Below are 22,686 nucleotides of genomic sequence, written 5' to 3' on the forward strand. Positions count from 1 at the left end.
CAATATCCCAATGTTATCCTGTGGATAATCCTGTGGACCCAGCCGGAGAAATCAGAAATATCACAGCGGTGAGTGAAGACCAGATCCAGTGAGCTCCCATTCACATGGGAGGGGGAGGAGGTCCAGTGGGAGAGACCGAGTGAAGATGTATGGTTAAGGAGTTTAGAGGCAGAGGATTTTGTGGGGATATCAATTGGGATGTTGAAGTCGCCTATGATAATGGAGGCAATGTCAGAAGAGAGGAAGTGAGGAAGCCAGGAAGCATAGTTGTCAAGAAAATTGGAGGGCATGCCATGGAGGCGGTAAATGACAGCTACTCGTAGATGGACAGATTGGAAGAGGCATATAGCACGGACCTCAAATGTAGAGACTGTAAGGCAGGCATGTCCAAACTGCGGCCCTCCAGCTATTGAGAAACTACACATCCCAGCATGCCCTGACACAGCTTTAGCATTCTCTGACAGCAAAACTGTGTCAGAGCATGCTGGGATATGTAGTTTCACAACAGCTGGAGGGCCGCAGTTTGGACATGCCTGCTGTAAGGAATGGTTCTGGGGGGATGAGTTGGTAGGAGTAGCAAGAGGGTAAAAGAATCCCAACACCACCGCCCAGGCGACCCCCTGGTCGGGGTGTATGTGAGAATATGAGGCCCCCAGCAGAGAGAGCAGCAGGAGAAGTGGTGTCATAGTCCATCATAATCCAGGTCCATAGTCCATCATAATCCAGATTTGCTGTAGGGTTGAGGGGATAATGATTTGGGTGGAAGGGATAAAGCGGGCATAGTGTTAGTGCAGGCTTCTGAGCTAGGAGGGGAAACTGCAGGAGGAGCGCAGGGAGGGAATGCAGTGTGATGTAGATGGAGAAGAGGTGAGGTGACAGAGAATGGAGGGAGGGAACTGGGCTGAGTGGTGGGAAGTAGGACCATGGTGGAACAGAAGTGACAGAAAGTGTGGTGACAGGAATAGAGGAGGGGAAGGGAAGGGAGGGAGAGTGGTGGATGGGAAACAGAGGAGGGGAGAGAGTAGATGTAGGAGACTAGTGGGGAGGGATAGATGTGGAAGGAAGGTGCAGAAGAAAGAATTAGGTAGACAAGGGGTGATTGGGAGGGTTGATGTGAACCTGGACATAGTATGGGTGAGGTAAATGGGTGTAAAATAAATAAATAAATAAATAAATATAAATTGGAAAAAAGGAGTGGAGACTGTATAATAAAGACAGAGCAGTAGAATTGCAAGAGTTAAGGTAAAAGTACGGTGTTGGTAAATGTGTATTATAGTCGAAAATAAAAATAATTGAGTTACAGGTGAAACGTACAGTGAAGACTATAAGATTGCATAAATTCAGTTTTAAAATAGACTGCTAAAATTGAGAGTGGTTGTAAGAGTAGGGTTGGAAGCAATGGTAATTCAGACAGGACTTACAGTACAAGAATACTGTATATTAAAGCAAAATTACATTGGTACAGGTGAGAATTCAGATGACTTTGGTAAGCTATAAACATAAATGTGAGTAGTTCCAGATGAAGTGGGAATGTCTTGCAGCGTTCCTAACACAGATGTAAGATATAAGTGTCCAGGTTACTCAGACTGGAGTAGTTTGATGTGTAGAGTAAGTGGACTCACATTTGTTTGAAAGCTGTCCTTCAGTGTTCCAGATTGTGGGTTGATTGTTGTCCTTCTGTTTAACGTTGGTGTAATGTCGAAATTATGTTTAAAATTGTAGTTATCCTTTGAATAATGTCCTTTGAATTAATAGACACAAGCCTATAGGCAGAGGCCTCCCTAATGCTCTTCAAGTAATGGACCAAGTATGTGAATACACTGATTACACCCAAACTCCAATGAACCCTCCACCAGCAATGGCTAGTAATAACACAGTTTAAAGAAAACAAGCTAACATACCAACCAACTAAGATTTAACAGAGTCATACCCTCATGCCTATACTCAGGAGATAACATTCCAATTTATCAATAGCAACCCATCATGTGCATAAGCAATCGAAAACAAAAGCAGATGCCTATAGCAATGCTATAGTTCTTATCACCCAATTTGCTAACTAGTATTTTAGTGCAATTAGTAGTGATAATCTGCAGCTCTCATTTTCAGCATACCTAAGCAAGTATATATTCACAAGCAGTCATTTGGTTGAAATGTTTTGCAGGAGGGTAGATGGAATTACCTGTTGAAGAGAAGGAAGAAGGAGGAGTCACTTCGCAATCAATATCAGTTGACGATTTGACCAATATATCTAATAACGTCAGTGTAATGTCGAAATTATGTTTAACATTGTAGTTATCCTTTGAATAATGTCCTTTGAATTAATGGACACAAAACTATCGGCACAAGCCTCCCTAATGCTTTTTAAGTAATGTCTCTGATCCCAAGTATAGCTGAATATGGGACAATGTGAATCAGTACTCCAATGCTAATGATAACAGGATAATGGGACAACCACAGGATTAGAAAAGTGAAAGAGTAACAGTCCCACTATGCATAAATATCAAATTCTAGTAAAGTAACTGCACTGCCTCAAGTATTGTAACTAACTGAACTGTAGTGTTTGACGATGGAAGATTTAAATAAAGTGCTTACCGAATGATTGCTTCTCCCAAGTGTCAAACAGTAGCTGACATCTCTTGCTTACTGGATTCAAAAGGAGTTTACCAATGGCATAGGTCTAACAGGCCCTACACATTAGGCGATTTCACTGAACGATATGAACGTTCTCGTTCATTAATGAACGAGAACTCGTTCACATCGGTCAGTGTGCAGGCACCAACGATGAACGATGTGCGGCCCCGCGCTCGTTCATCGTTAGTGCCGGGCCGCTTATACATGCAGGCCAATATTAGCATGTATTGCTATGGGGCCGGGTGACGGGTGGAGTGAAGAAACTTCACTCCCCCTCGCCGCCGGGTTGCCCGTATCTGCCATTGGGCAGCTCGGCGGCATATCGCCTTATGTGTAGGGTCCATAATAGTGTTCAAATCATGTCGTGATCAGTATACCCATTCAATAGTGTTACAATCATAGGGTGTATCACACTTGTTCATAAGATAAACGGTGGTGCTCCCTGAGAGCAAACAATACAGACACATAACTGTAAGAGAATGGTCCAGAACTCTCTTTTTGGGAGCACTCTTACTGATCTGAAATGTGAGATCTGGATACTAACTGTCCTAGCAATAGTTATAATAAAACTTAACTTTTAATTCAATTTTACACAATAAAATAGAGTAAACAATACTTCCAATGTTTTAACAGGCAAAATATTGACACAATCACATATATACACAATAAGACATATAATAAAAGATACACAGGTTCAAAACAATTATTCTCAGCCAGAGAGATAACACATAACAATGATGGTTTCAAGATATTAGACTGGCATTCACAAGAAGGAAGGCAGGCTTGGCTGTACTGGTATTTTCAGGATTCTGCTGCCCCGTATTTGTGTCCGCATTGAATACGGGGTGAGAGATTCGTACTCGTACCGGCCAATGGAAAAGCAGAGAGATCACTTGCATACCCCCGGGAGGTTTAACCAATATTAATTTGTGTGAATAAATTGTGTTTATATATTCTTATATTTTGTTGTGCACATTTATCATTAAGCGCCTATTGGGAATACCCATCTGTGCTCTCTACTGTACAGTGGCGGATCCAGGGGGGGAGGACACTCGGGCCCGTGCCCCCCCTGTCATTTGTGGCCTCCGTCTGTGGTGGCCCCCCCCAGGCGTCGGCGCCGCACAGGGAGATGACGGGCGCCCGCTGAGAATGTGTTACCAGCGGGCGCCCGTCTCCCTGCACAGCGACAGCCGGAGGCAGGAGCTCAGTACTGAGCTCCGGCTTCCGGTGCTGTCACTGTGAGGCATGCGCTGTGGGAGAGAGACGTCAGTCATGACGTCTCTCTCATAGTGCTGAGGAGCGGATGCCAAGAGGAGGACTGCAGCGGTCTGGAAGCGGGAATGGGGCTTGGTAAGTATGTTCTGTTTTGTCTTCCTTAATGCAGCGGGGGCATCTACTGGGGGCAAACTACGGGGGACATTACTACTGGGGGGCATCAACAAGGGGTATTACTACTGGGGGGCATTACTACTGGGGGCAAACTACTGGGGGCATTATTACTGGGGGGCATCTACTGGGAGCATTACTACTGGGGGGTCATCTATTGGGGGCATTACTACTGGGGGCAGCTACTGGGGGCCATCTACTGGGGGCATTATTACTGGGGGCCATCTACTGGGGGCATTATTAGTATTACTGGGGGTATCTACTGGGGGGTCATCTATTGGGGGCATTACTACTGGGGGCAGCTGCTGGGGGACATTTTTACTGGGGCCAATATTACTGGGGGGCATCTACAGGGGGCATTACTACTGGGGGGTCATCTATTGGGGGCAAACTCCTAGGGGGCATTACTACTGGGGGCAAACTACTGGAGGACATTATTACAGGGGGGCATCTACTGGGGGACATTATTACTGGGGGGCATCTACTGGGGGCAAACTACTGGGGGGACATTATTATTGGGGGTCAACTACAAAGGGGCTAACTACTGGGGCATACTACAGGAGGGCATTACTACTGGTGGCGTAACTACAGGGGCATTACTACTGGCGGCTTAACTACAGGGGGGCCAGACTACTGCGGGCATAACTACAGGGGCCAAACTACTGGGGGATAACTACAGGGGCCAAACTACTGGGGGGCATTACTACTGGGGGCTAAACTACAAGGGGGGCATAACTACAGGAGCTAAACTACAATGGGGCAAACTACAGGGGGCCATTTCTACTGGTGGCTAAACTACAAGCAGGCAAACTACTGGAGGCATTACCACTGGAAGGCTAAACTAAAGGGGGCAGGGGTAAACTACTGGGGTCATAACTGCAGGGGCATTACCACTGGGGGCATAACTACTAGGGTGCTAAATGATTGGGGGCATTACTACAGGCAACATTACTACTGGGGGCAATACGAGTATTGCATAAGGGGCACCACTACTATGGGGTCTATATAAGGGGCACTACCAGTACAGTGGACATTGCATAATGAGCGCTACAACTGTGGGCATTGTATAAGAAGCGCCACCTCACATGCACCGAAGCCGCACGCAAATGTACTTGCCCCTTCCATGGTGCCCCCCCTTATCATTTTCTTCTGGATCCGCCCCTGCTACTGTATATCTAAGAGGCTGGCAGTGGCAAAAGCAGGATTTCTAGAGGAGGGTTTCCAAATGAAGTCCACAATCTCACATTCTGCAGAACATTAGAGCATCTGCAGGAGTTTGGGGGAGCAGTAGAAGAACCTAGTAATGACCCTGGACATTAATGTTGTTATGCACACCAGTGCCTGCGGGAATGTACTGGTGTCAGAACTGTTATGCACTCCAGTGCCTGCAGGAATGTACTGGTGTTTGAACTGTTATGCACACCAGTGCCTGCAGGAATGTACTGGTGTCTGAACGGATAGGTATGCAAAACAAATGAACTCACAGACAGACTGGGGAATATGACATTACGTACACAGAAGGTGATAGGGTAACAAAATACACACAAAGTGAACAGAGAAGCCCAGAGGCTAAGGAACTGGGTGTCTCCCTAGTATTAGTAATGCTCAGATGGGAATGGCAAGATGTTGTGTTTTAAAACGTAGAGAACCCGAAATGCTGTTGCTAAGGGCAACAGCAAAACCCTAAAGGGTTACCAACGGGTGTGGCAGTAAACTCCTTGGTCAGAGATGGAATGATAGACACAAGGAGAGTCTCCACAATCCTAATTCTCACTTGCAGTGCACAGGTTCAGCTTACTGCCACTTAACTGACACCTGACACCTTGCACAGTGAGACAGGATTTAGGCAGGCAAGTCTTAGAGGTCCTGGGTAATGCCCACTTTAATACATATGGGCAACGGCTCCTCGGTGGTCTCCTGGATTGGAGCAAAACTCCGCGAGAGCGCATCAGCCTTGATGTTTTTTGACCCAGGGCGATATGTTATCAAACAATTAAAGCGAGCAAAAAACAAAGCCCATCGTGCCTGCCTGGCATTGAGACGCTTCGCTGACTCTAAATATGCCAGATTCTTATGGTCGGTGAGAATTGAGACCACAAACTTAGCCCCCTCAAGCCAGTGTCTCCACTCCTCGAGTGCATCCTTAATAGCCAACAATTCCCGGTTACCCACGTCATAATTCATCTCGGCAGGCGAAAATTTACGGGAAAAGTAAGCACAGGGATGAAGGCGATTATCAGACACTCCCATCTGAGAAAGCACTGCCCCAATACCCATCTCAGAGGCATCCACCTCCACCACAAAAGGACGCTCTGGATCTGGGTGTCGCAGCACCTTGGCCGATACAAATGCCCTTTTGAGACGGGCAAAAGCCGCTTTAGCCTCACAAGACCAGTGAGCAACATCCGCCCCTTTCTTAGTGAGTGCCACCAAGGGCGCCACTATAGACGAAAATCCAGCGATAAATCGTCTATAAAAATTCGCAAAGCCCAGGAAACGCTGAAGCGCCTTCAAACTAGTGGGCTGCACCCAATCCAGGACTGCCTGTACCTTGGAACCCTCCATTTGGAAACCTTCTGGGGAGATAATATATCCTAGAAATGCGATTTGCTGAACTTCAAATTCGCACTTCTCCAGCTTCGCCCCAAGCCGGTGGTCTCTGAGTTTCTGGAGGACTAAGCGTACATGCTTCCGATGTTCCTCCAGGGAATGGGAGAAGATTAGGATGTCATCTAAGTATACAACTAAGAATCTATCCAAATATTCCCTGAGCACATCATTCATGAAATCCTGGAAGACTGCCGGGGCATTACAGAGCCCAAAAGGCATCACCAAATATTCATAATGCCCTGAGTGGGTATTAAAGGCAGTCTTCCATTCATCCCCCTCTCTTATTCGGATTAGATTGTACGCACCGCGTAGGTCAATCTTAGAAAAAATGGTGGCAGTACGAAGCTGGTCAAACAAGACCGAAATGAGAGGCAGTGGGTATGAGTTTTTAATCGTGATACGGTTCAATTCCCTGAAGTCGATGCAGGGTCGCAACGAACCGTCCTTTTTACCCACAATGAAGAACCCCGACCCAACTGGAGACTGTGAAGGTCTGATAAATCCCTTAGCCAAGTTCTCCTGAATGTACTCTGCCATAGCCTGAGTCTCAGGACGTGACAGGGAGTACAACCTGCTCTTGGGAAGCTTAGCATTTGGCAACAAATCAATGGCACAGTCATAGGGGCGATGGGGAGGTAGTACCTCTGCAACATTTTTGGAGAACACGTCCGCAAAATCTGCATAACACCCTGGCAATCCTGGCAAACTTAGCTGCGAGAGCCTGACTGGAAGGCTCAAGCAACTCCTGAAACAATCAGTACCCCAACTAAGAATCTCCCCAGAGACCCAGTCAAATTGAGGATTGTGGGCCCTTAACCAGGGTAACCCCAACACCAATGGGGCAAAAGTACAGACAGTCACATAAAAGGACAATTTTTCAGAGTGTGTGGCTCCAATAAACAAAGAAATCTGGCTAGTGCAAGAGGTAATTTTACCTTGGGATAATGGTTCCCCGTTTAACCCACAAATCTCAATTTCCGATGCCAAGGGTACTAAGGGAACAGAGTGTTTCAGGGCGAATTGGCGGTCCATAAAAACCCTGTCGGCCCCACTGTCCACAAAGGCCTCAGTCTTGACAGTTTGACCGAGGATCTTCAAGGTCACCGGAATGATAAAAGTCTTCTTGGGAAATTCTGACTTCTGGCCTGACAGGATATTTCCCATCACCCTCAGGCCCTGAAGTTTTCCGGTTTTTCTGGGCATAATACTACCACATGACCTTTATTCCCACAGTACAAACACAACCCCTGCTGTCTCCTCCGCGTCTTCTCACGCGAGGAGAGGCGGGTAGCCCCAATCTGCATAGGCTCCTCGGAAAATTCCTCAGAGTCTGAGGTTCCCTTGGGAAAGAAGGAAACCTCGGTCTCCCTTTCAAGCCTACGCTCTCTCAGCCATCTATCCACCCGGATGGATAACTGCATGAGCTGATCTAAGCTATCAGGTGAGGGATATTGTACCAGTTGGCCCTTTATCTGGGTAGAAAGACCTCTTCGGTACTGGTGTCTCAGGGCTGGGTCATTCCACTGGGTATCATGGGCCAACCTCCGAAACTCCGTACAGTAAACCTCAACTGGCCTTCGCCCTTGCTTAAGGATCGAAATCTGAGCCTCGGCTGAGGCCGTCTTGTCAGGGTCATCATACAACATGCCCAGTGCCGTAAAAAAAGCATCAACACTTTTAAGCGACGGACAGTCAGGCTGCAACCCATATGCCCAGACCTGTGGGTCTCCTTGTAGCAAGGAAATCACTATGCCCACCCGCTGAATCTCCGACCCAGAAGACTGAGGCCTAAGCCGGAAGTATAGCTTGCAGCTCTCCTTGAAACAAAAGAACTGCGAGCGATCTCCAGAAAAACGATCCGGGAGATTTACTTTCGGCTCCTTAACCCCTGAAGGTGCTGCTGCTGCGGGAGCTCCGCCAGCGGCCTGGGAGGTGTGCATTTTAATGGACAAATCATTAAATTGTCGAGTCAGGACCTGCACCTGATCGACCACCTGTTGCAACGTATTTTGAGGGGTATGCTCCATATTCCCACAAAATTTCAACAGGAGTATTAGGCTGCTGAATATGTTATGCACACCAGTGCCTGCAGGAATGTACTGGTGTCAGAACTGTTATGCACTCCAGTGCCTGCAGGAATGTACTGGTGTTTGAACTGTTATGCACACCAGTGCCTGCAGGAATGTACTGGTGTCTGAACGGATAGGTATGCAAAACAAATGAACTCACAGACAGACTGGGGAATATGACATTACGTACACAGAAGGTGATAGGGTAACAAAATACACACAAAGTGAACAGAGAAGCCCAGAGGCTAAGGAACTGGGTGTCTCCCTAGTATTAGTAATGCTCAGATGGGAAAAGCAAGATGTTGTGTTTTAATACGTAGAGAACCCGAAATGCTGTTGCTAAGGGCAACAGCAAAACCCTAAAGGGTTACCAACGGGTGTGGCAGTAAACTCCTTGGTCAGAGATGGAATGATAGACACAAGGAGAGTCTCCACAATACTAATTCTCACTTGCAGTGCACAGGTTCAGCTTACTGCCACTAAACTGACACCTGACACCTTGCACAGTGAGACAGGATTTAGGCAGGCAAGTCTTAGAATACAGCCACAAACTTGCTAAGTTCACAGAGTAGTAAAAGAACCCCAGCAAGCTAAACGACTGACTCCAGTCTTACTGCTAGGTCTGGATTGGCAGAGTGTAGTACCAAATCCCCAGGCCTATTTGCAGTAAGCAACAACAAATACAAAGCTACACAGTACTGGCTAACTTTCAGGAACTGACTAACCAACAAAGATTCAGCAGCATCTGCTTAACCTGAGAAGAGGCCTTATAAAGCAGGTGCTGTCCACGCCCCACTCAGACCTCACAGACTGTGAGCACAAAAACCAGCACCGGATCCCCTGCCGTGCACAGAGCCTTTAACCACTGCACAGCAAAAGACCCGAACCGGAGTATCAGCTGCGCTCAGGTTACTCCGCTAGCACTTGTCTCCCGGTTGCCATGACGACGTGGCAGCACAGGGCAGGAGACCCTAACAGTACCCCCCCTCTGACGAGGGGTCAAAGAACCCCTACCACCGGGTTTATCGGGAAACTGCGAGAAGAAAGAGCGTATCAGTCTGGGGGCATGAAGATCACAACTGCGCACCCACGACCGCTCCTCCGGGCCATACCCCTTCCAGTGCACCAAAAATGACAGCCGACCCCGAACCATCTTGGAGTCAAGAATCCTTTCAACAACAAACTCCCTCTGGCCACGTATCAGAAGAGGGGAAGGTCTTCCACTGGAAGAAGGATTACTAATCGCCCGTTTTAAAAGGGAACAATGAAATGTTTTATTGATACCCAAAGAACGGGGCAGATCTAACTGAAATGCCACCGGATTGATAACCCTGGTGATCTTATAAGGGCCGATGAACCGGGGGCCTAACTTATGAGATGGCTGTCTCAACTTCAAATTCTTGGTAGACAACCAGACGAAGTCTCCTAATTTGAAGCTGCAGGGTCTTTTCCGCTTATCAAAAACCCTTTTGGTCACTAATGACACAGACACAAGGGCTTTCTTCACTTTCCGCCAAATACCTCTAAGGACCGAAACCACAGAGGAACCACCAGGCGTGGAGTCCAGGGGGTCAAAAGAATTGGCCTTAGGATGATGCCCATACACACAAAGGAAGGGAGAGATCCCTGTAGCAGAGTGAGCCGCGTTGTTATAGGCAAACTCCGCCATGGACAGATGAGCAACCCAGTCAGTCTGACACTTGGAGACATAACACCTGAGGAACTGCTCCAAGGACTGGTTCACCCTTTCAGTCTGCCCATTAGACTGCGGATGGTAGCCTGACGACAAGCTGACAGAAATCTGGAGATCGGAACAAAATGCCCTCCAGAATTTGGCCACAAACTGGGATCCGCGGTCAGAGACCACATCAAGTGGCAACCCGTGGAGACGCACAACATGCAGCATAAATAATTCAGACAGGCGTCTGGCCGATGGCAGCCCAACCAGTGGAACGAAGTGCGCCATCTTCGAAAACCTGTCGACGACAACCCAGATGGCTGTCATCCCCGAGGATTTGGGCAAGTCCACCACAAAATCCATTGAAATGTGGGTCCATGGCTTAGATGGGATAGAGAGTGGATGTAATGGGCCAACAGGAACCCCTCTAGGAGTCTTATTTCGGGCACAGATGTCACATGCCCGAACCCACTGATCCACATCCTTAGCCACCGAGGGCCACCACACCGCCCTAGATAGCAACTCCCGAGTTCTGGCAATACCCGGGTGACCTGCCGACTTCTTGGCATGGAATTCCAGGAACACTCGCTGTCTTAACCTAGGAGGCACAAACAAAAGACCTACCGGAAAGTCTGGAGGAGCCTGCTCCTGTGCTCTAAGGACTAATGATAAGAGGTCCTGGGTAATGCCCACTTTAATACATGACGGGGACACAATGGGCAACGGCTCCTCGGTGGTCTCCTGGATTGGAGCAAAACTCCGCGAGAGCGCATCAGCCTTGATGTTTTTTGACCCAGGGCGATATGTTATCAAAAAATTAAAGCGAGCAAAAAACAAAGCCCATCGTGCCTGCCTGGCATTGAGACGCTTCGCTGACTCTAAATATGCCAGATTCTTATGGTCGGTGAGAATTGAGACCACAAACTTAGCCCCCTCAAGCCAGTGTCTCCACTCCTCGAGTGCATCCTTAATAGCCAACAATTCCCGGTTACCCACGTCATAATTCATCTCGGCAGGCGAAAATTTACGGGAAAAGTAAGCACAGGGATGAAGGCGATTATCAGACACTCCCATCTGAGAAAGCACTGCCCCAATACCCATCTCAGAGGCATCCACCTCCACCACAAAAGGACGCTCTGGATCTGGGTGTCGCAGCACCTTGGCCGATACAAATGCCCTTTTGAGACGGGCAAAAGCCGCTTTAGCCTCACAAGACCAGTGAGCAACATCCGCCCCTTTCTTAGTGAGTGCCACCAAGGGCGCCACTATAGACGAAAATCCAGCGATAAATCGTCTATAAAAATTCGCAAAGCCCAGGAAACGCTGAAGCGCCTTCAAACTAGTGGGCTGCACCCAATCCAGGACTGCCTGTACCTTGGAACCCTCCATTTGGAAACCTTCTGGGGAGATAATATATCCTAGAAATGCGATTTGCTGAACTTCAAATTCGCACTTCTCCAGCTTCGCCCCAAGCCGGTGGTCTCTGAGTTTCTGGAGGACTAAGCGTACATGCTTCCGATGTTCCTCCAGGGAATGGGAGAAGATTAGGATGTCATCTAAGTATACAACTAAGAATCTATCCAAATATTCCCTGAGCACATCATTCATGAAATCCTGGAAGACTGCCGGGGCATTACAGAGCCCAAAAGGCATCACCAAATATTCATAATGCCCTGAGTGGGTATTAAAGGCAGTCTTCCATTCATCCCCCTCTCTTATTCGGATTAGATTGTACGCACTGCGTAGGTCAATCTTAGAAAAAATGGTGGCAGTACGAAGCTGGTCAAACAAGACCGAAATGAGAGGCAGTGGGTATGAGTTTTTAATCGTGATACGGTTCAATTCCCTGAAGTCGATGCAGGGTCGCAACGAACCGTCCTTTTTACCCACAAAGAAGAACCCCGACCCAACTGGAGACTGTGAAGGTCTGATAAATCCCTTAGCCAAGTTCTCCTGAATGTACTCTGCCATAGCCTGAGTCTCAGGACGTGACAGGGAGTACAACCTGCTCTTGGGAAGCTTAGCATTTGGCAACAAATCAATGGCACAGTCATAGGGGCGATGGGGAGGTAGTACCTCTGCAACTTTTTTGGAGAACACGTCCGCAAAATCTGCATAACACCCTGGCAATCCTGGCAAACTTAGCTGCGAGAGCCTGACTGGAAGGCTCAAGCAACTCCTGAAACAATCAGTACCCCAACTAAGAATCTCCCCAGAGACCCAGTCAAATTGAGGATTGTGGGCCCTTAACCAGGGTAACCCCAACACCAATGGGGCAAAAGTACAGACAGTCACATAAAAGGACAATTTTTCAGAGTGTGTGGCTCCAATAAACAAAGAAATCTGGCTAGTGCAAGAGGTAATTTTACCTTGGGATAATGGTTCCCCGTTTAACCCACAAATCTCAATTTCCGATGCCAAGGGTACTAAGGGAACAGAGTGTTTCAGGGCGAATTGGCGGTCCATAAAAACCCCGTCGGCCCCACTGTCCACAAAGGCCTCAGTCTTGACAGTTTGACCGAGGATCTTCAAGGTCACCGGAATGATAAAAGTCTTCTTGGGAAATTCTGACTTCTGGCCTGACAGGATATTTCCCATCACCCTCAGGCCCTGAAGTTTTCCGGTTTTTCTGGGCATAATACTACCACATGACCTTTATTCCCACAGTACAAACACAACCCCTGCTGTCTCCTCCGCGTCTTCTCACGCGAGGAGAGGCGGGTAGCCCCAATCTGCATAGGCTCCTCGGAAAATTCCTCAGAGTCTGAGGTTCCCTTGGGAAAGAAGGAAACCTCGGTCTCCCTTTCAAGCCTACGCTCTCTCAGCCGTCTATCCACCCGGATGGATAACTGCATGAGCTGATCTAAGCTATCAGGTGAGGGATATTGTACCAGTTGGTCCTTTATCTGGTTAGAAAGACCTCTTCGGTACTGGTGTCTCAGGGCTGGGTCATTCCACTGGGTATCATGGGCCAACCTCCGAAACTCCGTACAGTAAACCTCAACTGGCCTTCGCCCTTGCTTAAGGATCGAAATCTGAGCCTCGGCTGAGGCCGTCTTGTCAGGGTCATCATACAACATGCCCAGTGCCGTAAAAAAAGCATCAACACTTTTAAGCGACGGACAGTCAGGCTGCAACCCATATGCCCAGACCTGTGGGTCTCCTTGTAGCAATGAAATCACTATGCCCACCCGCTGAATCTCCGACCCAGAAGACTGAGGCCTGAGCCGGAAGTATAGCTTGCAGCTCTCCTTGAAACAAAAGAACTGCGAGCGATCTCCAGAAAAACGATCCGGGAGATTTACTTTCGGCTCCTTAACCCCTGAAGGTGCTGCTGCTGCGGGAGCTCCGCCAGCGGCCTGGGAGGTGTGCATTTTAATGGACAAATCATTAAATTGTCGAGTCAGGACCTGCACCTGATCGACCACCTGTTGCAACGTATTTTGAGGGGTATGCTCCATATTCCCACAAAATTTCAACAGGAGTATTAGGCTGCTGAATATGTTATGCACACCAGTGCCTGCAGGAATGTACTGGTGTCAGAACTGTTATGCACTCCAGTGCCTGCAGGAATGTACTGGTGTTTGAACTGTTATGCACACCAGTGCCTGCAGGAATGTACTGGTGTCTGAACGGATAGGTATGCAAAACAAATAAACTCACAGACAGACTGGGGAATATGACATTACGTACACAGAAGGTGATAGGGTAACAAAATACACACAAAGTGAACAGAGAAGCCCAGAGGCTAAGGAACTGGGTGTCTCCCTAGTATTAGTAATGCTCAGATGGGAAAAGCAAGATGTTGTGTTTTAATACGTAGAGAACCCGAAATGCTGTTGCTAAGGGCAACAGCAAAACCCTAAAGGGTTACCAACGGGTGTGGCAGTAAACTCCTTGGTCAGAGATGGAATGATAGACACAAGGAGAGTCTCCACAATCCTAATTCTCACTTGCAGTGCACAGGTTCAGCTTACTGCCACTTAACTGACACCTGACACCTTGCACAGTGAGACAGGATTTAGGCAGGCAAGTCTTAGAATACAGCCGCAAACTTGCTAAGTTCACAGAGTAGTAAAAGAACCCCAGCAAGCTAAACGACTGACTCCAGTCTTACTGCTAGGTCTGGATTGGCAGAGTGTAGTACCAAATCCCCAGGCCTATTTGCAGTAAGCAACAACAAATACAAAGCTACACAGTACTGGCTAACTTTCAGGAACTGACTAACCAACAAAGATTCAGCAGCATCTGCTTAACCTGAGAAGAGGCCTTATAAAGCAGGTGCTGTCCACGCCCCACTCAGACCTCACAGACTGTGAGCACAAAAACCAGCACCGGATCCCCTGCCGTGCACAGAGCCTGTAACCACTGCACAGCAAAAGACCCGAACCGGAGTATCAGCTGCGCTCAGGTTACTCCGCTAGCACTTGTCTCCCGGTTGCCATGACGACGTGGCAGCACAGGTCAGGAGACCCTAACAAATGTAAACATTAGTCTTTTTATGCACTGGATATGGTATGGAATACAATATTAATATTTACCACTATAGATGGTCTCTAGTATAGGCTGCATGAAACATTTAAATAAAATAAATAAGTGGTCAGGAAAAGGGAAAACAAAACATACCATAATAAATAAAAAAATACACAAATATAATAGAACCAGTAGGAGACAGAACTGCACTTTCTAATAACACATTCTTCCACCTCTTGGTAAGGCACCTTTCTCTTCTTGCTGGCAGCTACTCTCTGGTCCAGTACACTGATTGAGGACTTAGATCTACACACACAGAAAACTTGGTAGAAGAAGCTGCTACCACTGGGCTTGTGCAACAGCTCTGCTCTGTCCCTTACACTGCATTATGTGGCGGCAGCTCTAGTAATTGTATTAAACACCATTATTTTTGTTGTCATAATTTCAGCCACTTGCCAAGAGGAGGGGGGTTCCCCCCCCCCCCCCCCCCCCCGCGTTTGCCTATGGCTGGCATACCTCTTTCTCCCAATTGGCTGCTGATATACATTTAATAGAGCCTCATTGAGTACAGCGCCCACAAGCTATTTCTTGTCAATATATAGTACTGTATATCTTTCTGAGAACATTCAACACAGAAATAACTGGCCCCTATTTTAAGAATAAGATAAATGCTAATGTATATATTCATTAGCATTTATGTTATTATTAAAAAAGGAGATTTATGGTAAGAACTTACCTTTGTTAAATCTCTTTCTGCGAGGTACACTGGGTTCCATAGGGAATAACAACGGGGTGTAGAGTAGGATCTTGATCCGAGGCACCAACAGGCTAAAAGCTTTGACTGTTCCCAAGATGATCAGCGCCGCCTCCTCTATAACCCCGCCTCCGTGCACAGGAGCTCAGTTTTGTTAACCAGTCCAATACAGTAGCAGGAAAAAGAGACGACAACCGTTAGTAGCCACATACACCACATTCCCACGACAGGAGAAGGTATCAGCGGCTAATGCCATACAAACCCAAAGAAGCTAAGTGCGTCAGGGTGGACGCCCTGTGGAACCCAGTGTACCTCGCAGAAAGAGATTTAACAAAGGTAAGTTCTTACCATAAATCTCCTTTTCTGCAGCGTGGTACACTGGGGTTCCACAGGGAATAACATTGGGGATGTCCTAAAGCAGTTCAAAGGAAGCATCCTGGGAGGCATAAGTATCGAAGGCATAGAACCTTATGAACGTGTTCACCGAGGACCATGTAGCCGCCTTAGCACAATTGTTCAAGGGTCGCACCACGGCGGGCCGCCCAAGAAGATCCAACAGACCGAGTAGAATGGGCTTTGATGGTAGCAGGAGCTGGAAGCCCAGCCTGTACATAAGCATGTGCAATCACCATTCTAATCCATCTGGCCAAGGTCGGCTTGTTAGCAGGACAGCCACGTTTGCGAAAACCAAACAGTACAAAGAGAGAATCAGACTTCCTAATGAAGGCTGTCCTCATCACATAGAAATGGAGAGCCCGTACCACATCCAAAGACCTCTCTTTGGAAGTCAATTCAGGAGAGACAAAGGCCGGAACCACAATCTCCTGGTTAAGGCGGAAGAAGACACCACCTTAGGTAGATAACCAGGGCGCGGTCTAAGAACCGCCCGGTCACGGTGAAAAATCAGATAGGGGGACCTACAAGACAAGCACCCAAATCTGATACCCGTCTAGCAGAAATAAGACTTTAAGAGAAAGCCACTTAAGGTCCACAGATTCAAGAGATTCAAACGGAGACTCTTGCAAGGCCTCCAGAACCACCGACAAATCCCAAGGAGCCACAGGTGGGTCATAGGGAGGTTGAATCCATAAAACACCCTGAGTGAATGTATGAACATCAGGCAGATTCACAATTTTTCTCTGAAACCATACCGACAAGGCAGAAATATGATCCTTGAGGGAGGCCAGCCGAAGGCCCAAGTCCAGGCCGTGTTGTAGGAAGGCCAAAAATTAGGCCGTACTAAACTTGTAAACAACATGATTGTTAGATGCGCACCAAGCACAGTAAGAATTCCAGACCCTATGGTAAATCCAAGCAGAAGCCGGCTTACGGGCCCTCAACATAGTTTGAATGACCGCCTCAGAAAATCCTTTGGCCCTCAGTATGGAAGCTTCAAGAGCCACGCCGTCAAAGCCAGCCGGGCCAGATCCTGGCAGACACAAGGGCCCTGAACGAGGAGGTCTGGTCTTTGTGGAAGCAGAAGAGGACGCTCCAGCAGGAGACCCTGTAAATTTGAGAACCAATGCCGTCTTTGACACTTCCATCATTGCCATGCGGCTTCGAGTGCCCCCTTGATGATTTATGTACGCTACCGTGGTGGCGTTGTCCAACTGTACATGAGCAGGCCTGTTCTGTACCAGATGCTGGGCCAGTTTCAGAGCATGGAACACTGCCCGCAATTCTAGAATGTTTATTGGGTGGAGAGACTCTTCCCTGGTCCACTGACCCTGAAGAGAGTGTTGCTCCAACACCGCGCCCCAACCCCTCAGACTGGCATCCGTCGTCAGGAGGACCCAGTTGGAGATCCAGTAGGGACCACCCCTGCACAATTGTTGGTCCTGTAGCCACCAGCTCAGTGACAGACGAACCTCCGGAGACAAGGAGATCGTGTGAGACCTGATCCGGTGAGGCAGGCCATCCCACTTTGCAAGAATCAGCTTCTGCAGAGGGCGGAAATTAAATTGAGCGTACCCTACTATGTCGAAAACCGACACCATGAGGCCTAGTACTTGCATCACCGAGTGTAGCGACACTCGCGGGCGAGAGAGGAAGCATCGCATCCTGACCTGAAGGTTCAAGACTTTCTCCTGAGACAAGAACAACTGCTGGTCGTGTGTGTCCAACAACGCCCCCTGGTGCACCATGCTCTGAGCAGGGACCAGGGATGATTTCTTCCAATTGATGAGCCACCCGTGGGCTTGCAGAAACTGGACCGTCAGATCCAGATGACAGAGGAGAACATCTGGGGAATTCGCCAGGATCAGCAAGATGTCCAGATATGGTAGGCTCCTGATACCCTGACCGCGGAGCAGGACCATCATCACGGCCATTACCTTGGTGAAGATTCACGGAGCCGTAGTCAGTCCAAAGGGTAAGGCCGGGAATTGATAATGGAGGTTACCAATAGCAAACCGCAGGTATAGCTGATGCAAAACGGCAATAGGTATATGTAGGTAAACATCCTGTATGTCCAGGGATACTATATAGTCCCCTTGCCCCAAAGCCAGGACAATAGAGTGAAGGATTTCCATACAAAACTTGGAGACCCTCACAAACTTGTTCAAAGACTTGAGTTTGAGAATGGGCCGAAAGGAACCATTCGGTTTCGGGACTACAAACAGTGTTAAACAGTACCTCTTGCCTCTCTGAGCCAAAGGCACTGACACTACAACTCCTGTGTCCAGGAGGGACTGAACCACCGAACGAAGAGTCATTGCTTTTACCTTATCTGAAGGGATGTCTGTCAGGCAAGAGTGATGAGGGGGACGTTTCTTGAAGGATATGGCGTATCCATGAGTGACGACTTCCTGTACCCAGGCGTCTGAAGTTGTCTTCAACTCTGTTTTGGAAGCAGGCTGAAGGGCAACCCAGGCACGTTTAGGTTTGGGCTTAGTGGATTTGAAAGTGCAAGCCTGTATCGGGTATGCCTGGCCCTTTGCCTAACGTGGAGGTCAAAAGGAACGAAAGGAAGTACTCTTAGCCTTCGGAGCCGAAGGAGTAGTACTAGGCAGACATGCAGTCTTAGCAGATGCTAAGTCAGCAATGGTCTTGTTGAGATCTTCCCCAAAAAGTATGTTTCCCTCAAAAGGGATCACTTCCAAGGCCTTTCTAGAGTCCAGATCTACAGACCAGGGCCGCAACCAGAGGATCCGGCGAGCCAGAATAGACGTAGTAGATGCTTTGGCCGCCAGGATACCTGCATCAGATGCTGCCTCCTAAATATAATGGGAGGCCGTAATAATATATGAAAGACACTGCCTAGCATTATCAGGAAAATTAGATGGTAGTTCTGCCTCAACTTCCTGAACCCAGGCCTCTATAGCTTTAGCAGCCCAAGAGGCCACATAGTAAGCCTATGCATAGCTCAGGCAAGAGTGTAAATAGACTTCGAGCAACCCTCCACACGCTTATCCGTCAGTCCCCTCAGGGAGGTGACGGTAGTGACAGGCAGAGCAGATGAGACCACCAGACGCGCAACTTGTGAATCCACCGGCGGTGGTGTTTCCTAATTGTTACTTAACTCTGCAGCAAGGGGATAACGAGCTAGCATCTTTGTAGACAAGGAAAACTTCTTACCTGGTTTTTCCAGGATTCCTATGGACAAAACAAAGAAAAAGGAAGAAGACTCTGCGCTTTTTAGATTGGGCAAGGCAAATTACAAACCAATTAATAGCAATTGTATGATACACAATATTTAAAATGGCACACGGTTCCTTCAGCTGCCGTAGTATGGAGGCTATTCAACCCCCAATTCACAATACAATAGAAAGACAAAAACAGCGCTTTCCAGGAATCGATATATATGTATCGTCTCTGAGGAAGCTGCCGATGTAAGCATTGCTGCTGAAGGCGGGGAAACGCGCAAGACGCCATTCAAGTCCAGTACTGGCCAAGTTTGCACGGCGCACCACAATTTCACCAGCGGCTCTCAAATTGGATACTCCAGATATGGCACCGCAAAAGGTTTAAAAGCACCAGAAGCCGGGAGAAGCCTATGGATGTTTTTCTGAGAGACTGACCAATCAGGTGATATTTAAAGAGCCGCTGATGCGATATTGTGCTATAATGCTATTAATCCTGTGAAGCAGATGCTTTTCTAAAGTATTCAACTAATCAACACTTATACAGTTGGACTAATTATGTCAGTGCACTGATTACATTTGCATGCAATAACTCTAACATCGCTACGAGCTATTCTAATATCAGGACTAATGCATTTAATTGAGCAGGACTAACGTGGTTACTGAGAAGATGCTAAACTTGAGGTCTAACTATAGCTGTGTGGCTTTATTAGTGCTTAAATTTTCCATAAATGGATTTGTAGTCTAATTATATACTGGCCGGTATTGTGCTTTTATATATTTTAATTGGTTTTATTTAATGTGTAAATAAATAACTATACACGATTCCTGGAAAGCGCTGTTTTTGTCTTCCCAGGATTCCTGACTAATATCAACCAAGTGGTCAGAATGAGGTAAAACCAACTTAGTAACCTTCTGACGTTAAAACTTATCTGGTTTCGCAGAGGTAGCTGGAAGCCCTTCATCATCATTGATTTGAAGTATCAGCCTGATAGCCTCCAAGCGGTCAGGAACATCCACCTGTGTCAGAAATTCCCCATCAAAAGCATCTGCATCAGAGTCTGAAGGGTCAGTGAAAGCGCCATCTACATCGGATTAGGTATCCAAAACATGTGTGGACTGTGAGGAAGTATTGGCCCGTTTAGATGACCCCCTGGTCTTAGGCGAGCGGGAGTCAGGATTTTGCTTAGCTAATGACTGATGTAATTGCTGTAACCGAGAGAACAGACTATCTGCCCACAGCGGATTACCTGCAGGCAGTGCCGTTTCTTGTGGCGGGCGAGCCGTGCAACAGCACTGGGTGACCGCTGCGGCACTTTGCTGGTCCCTGTTTCCCCCTCCTCCGTGTTCCCGAGTACACCTGCTCGGGGGGTGGAGTTTCGCGGAATGACGTCACGATGCAATCGCGTCATTCTGTGAAACTCCGCCCCCCGAGCAGGAGTACTCGGGAAGATGGAGGAGGGGGAGCCAAGCTGGAAGGAGGAGGCGGCCGGTGCGAGGAAGGAGAGGCGGCCCGACCCGAAGACTGGGAAGATCCTCTTCATATGTAAGTTGTCTCTCTCCCCCCCCACCCTCTCCCTTCCTTCCCCCCCACTTGACACTTGCCTGCAGTAATGTGTAAAATGGGGACACTTGCCTGCATAATGTGCAAAATGGGGACACTTGCCTGTCGTACTGTGTAAAATGGGCACACTTGTCTGCCGTACTGTGAAAATTGGGGACACTTTCCTGCCGTACTATGTAAATTAATTGGGGACTCTTGCCTGCTTAATGTGTAAATTGGGGACACTTGCCTGCCGTACTGTACTGTGTAAATTGGGGACTCTTGCCTGCTTAATGTGTAAATTGGGGACACTTGCCTGCCGTACTGTGTAAATTGGGGACTCTTGCCTGCGTAATGTGTAAAATGGGGACACTTGCCTGCCGTACTGTGTAAAATGGGGACACTTGCCTGCGTAATGTGTAAAATGGGGACACTTGCCTGCGTAATGTGTAAAATGGGGACACTTGCCTGCCATTCTGTGTAAATTGGGGACTCTTGCCTGCCGTACTGTGTACAATGGGGACACTTGCCTGCGTAATGTGTAAAATGGGGACACTTGCCTGTCGTAATGTGTAAAATGGGGACACTTGCCTGCCGTACTGTGTAAAATGGGGACACTTGCCTGCGTAATGTGTAAAATGGGGACACTTGCCTGCATAATGTGTAAAATGGGGACACTTGCCTGCCGTACTGTGTAAAATGGGGACTCTTGCCTGCCGTAATGTGTAAAATGGGGACTCTTGCCTGCCGTACTGTGTAAAATGGGGACTCTTGCCTGCTGTACTGTGTAAAATGGGCACTCTTGCCTGCGTAATGTGTAAATTGGGGACACACACCCTTGCCGGGAGCGCGCACATGTTTTTTTTTAAAATAACCATGGGGGGGGGGGCACATTTTTTATGTCAATGAGCGGGGGGGGGGGGGGGGTGCGTATTTTGAAATCTCGCACTGGGAGCCAAATTGGCTAGAAACAGCCCTGACTACAGGGACAATATGTGACTGTAATGGCACAGGCGGTTTCACAGGGGGCGCAAGTCTAATTACTAGCGTAGCCAGTAAATTAGAGAAAACAGCCTAAGGTGGGTCTTGATTTTCCCCCGTTGCTGCAGACTGACCCTGGGGTATTGAACCCCCAGTACCTGAACCCTCAGCTGCCACGTTTCCCTCCGAGAAATCCATGGCATCAACACTGCATCGTGCAGAATCAGCCATGGATTTACCACCTTGTGTAGCCGACATGCTATGTAAGCGTAACCCTAGGGTGTAACAGTACAAGATAAGCAGACAAACTACCTGACAAAAATCCCCTGTATGGTGTGACTGCAAGGCAGAGCACAAACAGAGGTAAAATGTGAGGTAAAATGTGACTGAAAAACACAGAGAAAAAATAGGATTTTGAATACCACCGGTAAATCCTTTTCTATGAGTCCGTAGAGGATGTTGGGCCGCTCAAAGAACCATGGGGGTATAGACGGGATCCGCAGGAGACATGGGCACTTTAAGACTTTCAAAAGGGGCGTGACCTGGCTCCTCCCTCTATATCCCCCACCAGACTCAGTTTGGAACTGTGCCCGGCGAGACGGACATTTCGAGGAAAGGATTTAACAACAAAGGTGAGCACAACACCAGCTCACGCCATAAGCATGCCGTACAACATGGCAGATAACTGAACACATGTCAACGGACATGAACAAGATTCAGCAAGAAGCTGAAAAAACCATAACACCAACTGTGTTTAACCAGAACTACACTGCCGAAACAGTACGCACTGGGACGTGCGCCCAACATCCTCTACGGACTCATAGAAAAGGATTTACCGGTAGGTATTCAAAATCCTATTTTCTATTTCGTCCTAGAGGATGTTGGGCCACTAAAAGAACCATGGGGATTATACCAAAGCTCTAAAAAACGGGCGGGAGAGTGCGGATGACTCTGCAGCACCGATAGACCAAAACTATGGT

Source organism: Pseudophryne corroboree, chromosome 8 (genome assembly GCF_028390025.1).
Source record: "Pseudophryne corroboree isolate aPseCor3 chromosome 8, aPseCor3.hap2, whole genome shotgun sequence".
NCBI classification, from domain to species: Eukaryota; Metazoa; Chordata; class Amphibia; order Anura; family Myobatrachidae; genus Pseudophryne; species Pseudophryne corroboree.